Source organism: Mastomys coucha, chromosome X (assembly GCF_008632895.1).
Source record: "Mastomys coucha isolate ucsf_1 chromosome X, UCSF_Mcou_1, whole genome shotgun sequence".
NCBI classification, from domain to species: Eukaryota; Metazoa; Chordata; class Mammalia; order Rodentia; family Muridae; genus Mastomys; species Mastomys coucha.
Genome location: NC_045030.1, coordinates 47,228,884 through 47,235,623, shown reverse-complemented (window position 1 = coordinate 47,235,623; position 6,740 = coordinate 47,228,884). Strand labels below are relative to the sequence as shown.

General features: G+C 36.5%; 1 protein-coding gene across 7 annotated transcripts in view; it reads left to right on the top strand.

Annotated features, from left to right (window-relative positions):
* Tenm1 (teneurin transmembrane protein 1) overlaps positions 1–6,740 on the top strand; it is an 803,700-nt gene that overhangs the window by 707,744 nt on the left and 89,216 nt on the right. The gene's annotated exons all lie outside the window — the stretch shown is intronic.

Sequence of the window (6,740 nt, the reverse complement as noted above, 5' to 3'; positions counted from 1 at the left end):
CTGTATTCCAGACTTCTGCACTAATAACCATTTATCAGAGAGTGCATACCGTATTTGTTCTTTTGTTAACAATCATTAATGAACTTTTCTTTGTTTAAAACATCTAGATTATTTTTAATTTTTTTTTTACTTACTTCAATTCTAAGATAAAAGAGTTAGTGGGTGCATAGCCTTATTTTAAAATGTACTTCCTATCTTGTGGGACCAATCATTACTTCAATGCCTTCAATGTTCATAGATGAACAAATCTATGTCTCCCAATTAACTTAATAATTTTGTAATATTCAATCCTATGTCCACCTTAGGCTATTAAGTTTGTGAATGGCCAAGTTTTAAGTCTGTTGTCACTCATCATTGACCTCATCTGTTTAACTATTCAGATACTCTTCTCTGTTCCATTGCCTAAGTGTTATGCATACATGTGTGCATATTTATTTTAGTGAGTTTTAAAAAGTATTCACTTCATTGGATTTCTTAAAGCTAGCATTAAATATTAAACAGAATACACCCTTGTTGTAGAAAAACACAAAAGAAAGAATGAAAACATTTTTAATTAAAATCAGCATATACTTGCAACATACAGAAGATCACCAGTGACATTCTAGTAATTTTTCCACATATAGAGTATGTTTTAATTCTATGAGTAGGTTCATAGTATATATTGTTTTTCTATAACCTGCTTTTCACATTTGGTGTATTATAAATATCTTTCCATGCCAATAAACATTGTAAGACCAATATATTTAATTTGTTAGAAAGCCACTTATTATTTCAAATACTAAGAGGTTACTCTAGAGCCATTTGACATTTGCCATACTGGAATTAAATTCCACCAACTATGATAGTTCAAAGTCTCCAGGATCTTCAATTACAGTGTTTCTTATAAAGCCCTTCTGGCGAACCTCAGCCCATTAAATCTGAATTTCTTGACTAGGATCTATACTATTTAATTAACACTAGATTATATTCTTCTTTCTTTTGCTCCCCAGTTCCTTCACGGAGGTTTTTTTTTTTTTCTGTAGAAGTTTGCAAAGTGAAACTGCATCTAATATGTATGACTTTACCCATCTCTCTACCATCTCTAAGCCTGATGAAGAATACATCAAATGTGTTTATTTTATAATTGATCGATTAAATAACTCATACTTATGCAAAGTATCCCCTAAGGGAATGTAAAATCTCCCAAGGATTATAGTAAAGTTTCTCTTCTTCTCTGTGCCAACTCCTATTGCATACACATAGTGGGCCCACAATAAATATTCAAAGAGTAAATGAGTAACTCAGGTGCAACATATAATCAGCTCATCTTTCAAAAAAAAAAGTATATCAGGTTGGGTCTTACCTTTTATACAGATTTAAAACTCTTATGGGTATTATAAAGGTTTCTGCATAAGTAATAAGGAGGAATCAGGCTTGTATTGTGCCTGAAATTGACATCCACCTGAGTTGCTGCTAGTCTGAAAACCACTCATCTCACCTACCACATTCAACCTGCCACATAGTGAATGACTATCTCAGCTCTTCCAAATAAAGCAAAGGATTGATTCGGCATAGGTTTTGCTGCTTGGAAAGCAATAAGAGCCCTGATGAGCAGGATTTGCATGAACTCTTGAAGTGCCAGTAATTAGAGTGCCAAAATTTATACATCTATTAAAGCTAATATCAAACCTAGTCTTTCTTTTTGACAAATCTAGAAGTGTGCTTTCTTTCATCTTGATTTACCTGTCATGCTTTACAAAAGTGCCCCTTACCATAATCTAATACATGTTCAAACAGTCCTGAGAATATCAGGCTCAGACAGACAGTTGATGGTCTAAACTCATCTGAATAACTTTTACATAATGTTCCTGAGACCTTTGTTTTCAACTTTTGTCCAGATCCAATGGGTGAATTTGATTGCTTAAAGAAATGGAAGTTATAATTTATACTAGGCAGATATGTAACACATTCCCTTCAACTATGGAAATGGTGTTTGTTACCCTGATACTGATTTTCAAACTCACACAGATTTGTGAAACCTCTGTACACACATCAGTCACCTTTAACAGACTGGTCAGAACATTCAAGGGCCTAGTCGTAGCTCCTATCTCCATGCTGGACCTGGACAGCATTCACCTTTGTCAGGCAATCAGATGTGAGAATCAGGGCAATCCCACAGACTTCTACAGAAGGAGCATTCATGCAAGAAGTTATTAAATTATAGTGTGCAAATTAAGAAAGAGTACGACTAATTGGTAATTTCATCTTTGAAGTTTTCCCGCAGATTCTATGTCTCTCAAGAAAGTGTAATTTGTTTGTAGTTTTGCCTTACACGACTCCTCTTCCCACCTCTTTGGAAGACAGTAACTGGATTGCTTTAAGTAGACGTTTGATTTTTTTTTTTCCCTTACATCGAAGGTCATAAAGTGGAAATGTGCAGCTGAGGAGTACTATTATTAGGTTAGAAAAGAAAGCTTGCTCTAAGACAGCAGTTCTCAACCTGTGGGTTGCAAGCCCCTTTGGGAGTCGCATATAAGATATCCTACATATTCAGATATTTACATTGCTATTCATAACAGTAGCAAAATTACAGTTAGGGAGTAACTACAAAAATAACTTTATGGTTGGGGGTTACCACAACATGAAGAACTGTGTTATAAAGGTCCCAGCATTAGCGTTAGGAAGACTGAGAACCACTGCTCCAAGACCTTAACAAGCAACAGATTACAGTTTGAGGCAGACTCCCCAACCTGTCCCTAACTACTTACTCAAGGTAAGGTAGGTAAATATTGCTTGGCAAGGCAGTTCACTATTTTTCCGAACCTATTCGAAAATTAAGCTGAGATTTACTATGTTTTGAGATCCTTCATCCTAAAGTTGGAGTACATTATCAAATCCGATCAAAAGCCAGTCAGGCAAAGGTCAGCGGTCAGAAGCTGTGCTGTGATTCACTTTGGTTTGCTCATTTTGTTGTTTGTTTGTGTGTATGTTTGTGAGAAATTGCAGCCAATTGAGAATTCTAGGTTAGAGAGCCTGAATTTTTGTAAACTATCCATGTAAATGTCCATGTTTTCCTTGAGTGGCTGTACAAGTCACTATTCCCTTACCATGGTTCCCTTTTCCTCAACACTAAAATAGACTTAATAATGCCATTAACTATTTTGGAGGTGGCATGGAACTTAACACATGGTTCCAACATTTCTCAGATGTAAGTTGAAGTGTTCAGGATGGTCTTCTTTCAGATTCTAATGGATTACAATAAACATATAGCTATAGCATGCTGAGTGCCTACTGTGTGCTATTCAGTCTAGTAGATACTTTCCATACACTATGTCTGGTCTTCCCAGAAATTCACTTGTTTGTATGATTTCCATTATGAAGTATGATTCCCATATGATTCCCATTGTACAAAAGGAAACAAACTCAAGTAGAGTAAGAGATTTAGTCAGGATCACATGGTATTTAGGTGACAATACCAGAACTCAAACCAAGTTAGCTCATTCCAAAACATCTCCTATGAAAAAGACAAAAACCTAGAATAGAGTATCCTGCACTCTATACCTTTCTACTAAAATTCATGGTTTCTGGGGGAGGATACATATTTTGGAAACTGCTTTGAAATCTAATGAGAGGTATTCATAGGAAAATAACTTTATTTAAGAAAAATAGTTTTCAGCCAAGTTTCTTTTTCTATTATATTTTCTTTTAAGTGTGTACTAATGATGTATCATATAGCATCTAAGTAATCTGTAAATGTAATTGTTCAAATGAGTCTCCAGGAATTCTTGTCACTTCTCTTTGGAAGATTCTGCAACTAGGCACTTTACCAAATTTTCCTTAAGGGAACAATACAGGAAACCTTCATTTTATTAAATGCCCTGACTACATAGTAACTACAAATTTTGTATGAAGAAAAAATGGAAGCATCTGCAAATAGAATTTCATATGATAGTCCCTGGGTTCTTCTCCTGGGAAGAACCCTTTATCTCTTCCAATGTGATATACTTTGATTTGGATCCCAATAAAAAGAAATATTTGCCATTTTCCTCATCAATACTTCAATGTAATAGGGAAAGAAAAGGGATTTAGCAAAGAGGTTGCGGGAGTACCATTCCCTAACATTGTATATGAATTTAAATTGACTTTAAAGGATGGTTTTAAACATGCATGGATGGTGTCGCTGAAACTTAGGTTCCATTTATTACTTTTACTGCAACTTTCTTTAATTCTACAGAGAACTCAAAGTAATGAGTCATGTAATAGATGACCAAGTACTTAAGCAGAATGTGAAATGGTACTAGGTAGCGTTATAAAATAAAATTTGTGACAAGCTGAATGTGCTTATGTTTTTCTAAGTAGATACAAATGGTGAAGGATTGACAAGGTGGGTTAAAATTAATCAATGACTTAATATGGTTTTCTTAGACCTCGCCACAGATTATATCTCTATTTTCAAGTGTGTCTTTAAATAAATTGACCTCAGAAGCCAGCAGGTCTTAGGCAATATCCAGTTGAGTGCAAACAGTTTTCCCATGGACAAGAAATAATTCTTAGATCCTTGCAACTTTAAAAGGTGACTTTAGGATATTCATGACTCTATACACGATTCATTTTAACTTTATAGGAAATTTTGGAATCTGGATAATATAAAATTTAGAGATAAACAGTTGTTTTAGTTCCTTTCCTAAGTTCAGCTCACATATATTCCTAAACTCTTAACTATTCCCAAAAGCTGTATTTGTGATTAATGAAAAGATGATAAGACAGCAATCAGTGGCATCTGGTTGACACCACTGGTGTCTATAAGGAAGAGAGCATAGTAGAGAAATGGGAAATGCTTTTGGATCTCCAGTGCAGTGGGGCAGTAATGGTTTTCTTAAATTCATTCAGTACTTTACATGACTTCTTGGTGACAATCATTTGGAAATATAAGAAGAATATTCCTGAATAAAATTACAGATATGCTATAGCATTAATAAAGCAAATGCTGTATTTTAAGATTTCATGAAATAATCAATGAGCAGAAACAAAGAATAAAGAAAGACATTATGACTTCACCCTATAGTAAAAAGACTTGAAGGTGACATGATCATCTGCTATATGCATTTTGGATAATTTGAATTACAGAAAATTAAGTGGACAGGAGCAATACTGGGGCAGCAAATCCAGTGTGGGTGCTAATTATAAGATAGAGGCATCCAATGAGAAAGACAGAGAAAGATCCTTGAAAACAATCAAAGGTGAACCAAGGAAGCATGGCAATCAGGAAGACATGGGCATTTTTAAACAAGATGTAGAAACCAGTAGCAACTGTTAATAGCACATAAATAGCCATTGAATGAAGCAGTTGTAAGAGATCATCAGTGACGTGTGGAAAAATACAAAAGATAAGAAACTAATGAGGAACCAAGGACTTGAGGAAATGGGACCAGAGTGGGCCTTGAATCAGAGGGAAAGCAAGACTGATATCCATATGAACTCACAGAGACTGAGGCAACAAACGCAAGACCTGTGGCATAAGTTTAAACCAGACAAAATCTCAGTGCTAAGAAGGGGAAGTAGATACAAAACATCACCCCTAACCAAGAATCTATTTGTAACTAATACCTGCTGGGAGAGGGGAAATCAGTTTTCTCTAATGGTGTGGCATTGAAAATATCAACTACACTCCAGGGCAGGCCCCATGCCTGGGAGTAATTGACAACACAAAGGGGACTGGGGGGGGGTATTTTTGTTTCATTTTGTATGGTTTGGGTAGTTTTTGTCTTACTGGATTTTTTATTTGTTTTGATTTTTGTTTTTTATTTTTGTTTTGTGTGAGAGAAAAAAAACAAAGTTGGGTGAGTGAGGAAGATCTGGAAGGAGTTGGGGAAGGGGAAAGAAAGTGATCAAAATATAGTGTAGAAAATATTTTTTTAAAACTGGGAAAAAGAGGGAGAATAAAGACATAGTCCTAAGATGAGGATGAGGATAAGGGGTGGAAGAGTCATGGACCCTGGGATTTTCAAAGAAATAGCTCTTTTCTGCTGAAAATGAGAGAATTAAGATCGGACATTGAGGAAAATAAGAAAGATTTGAGAGAATCCTGTAAATCAAATCTGCTTTCTGAGTAATATCAATAGTCATCACTGTGGCTACATTCCCAGTTAGGTTGCAAGGCACCTGCTATCCAATTTTCTAGTTCAACAACCTTTGGTTAGAATTAGAAGCAGCTTATGGAAAATATGTTTGACACTCTTAAACTTTATGCCTTTAAATAATACCATGACTTTTTAGCAGCAAGTGTGGAGCAGAGACTGAAGGAAAGGCCATCCAGAGACTCCCCCAACTGGGGATCCATCCCATATACAGACAACAAACACAGACACTATTGTGGATGCCAACAAGTGCTGGCTGACAGGAGCCTGATATAGTGGTCTCCTGAGAAGCTCTGCCAGTGCCTGACAAATACAGCTCACAGCCATTCATTGGACTGAGCACAGGGCCCCCAATAGAGGAGCTAGAGAAAGGACCCAAGGAGCTGAAGGGGTTTGTAACCCCAAAGAAAAAACAATATCAACCAACCAGAGCCCTCAGAACTCCCAGGGACTAAGCTACCAACCAAGGAGTACACACGGAGGGACCCATGGTTCTAGCTGCACATGTGGCAGAGCATGGCCTTGTCAAACATCAATGAGAGGAGAGGCCCTTGGTCCTGTGAAGGCTTGATGCCCCAGTGTAGAGGAATGTGAGTGCAAGGACATGGGTGTGGGTGGGTGGAG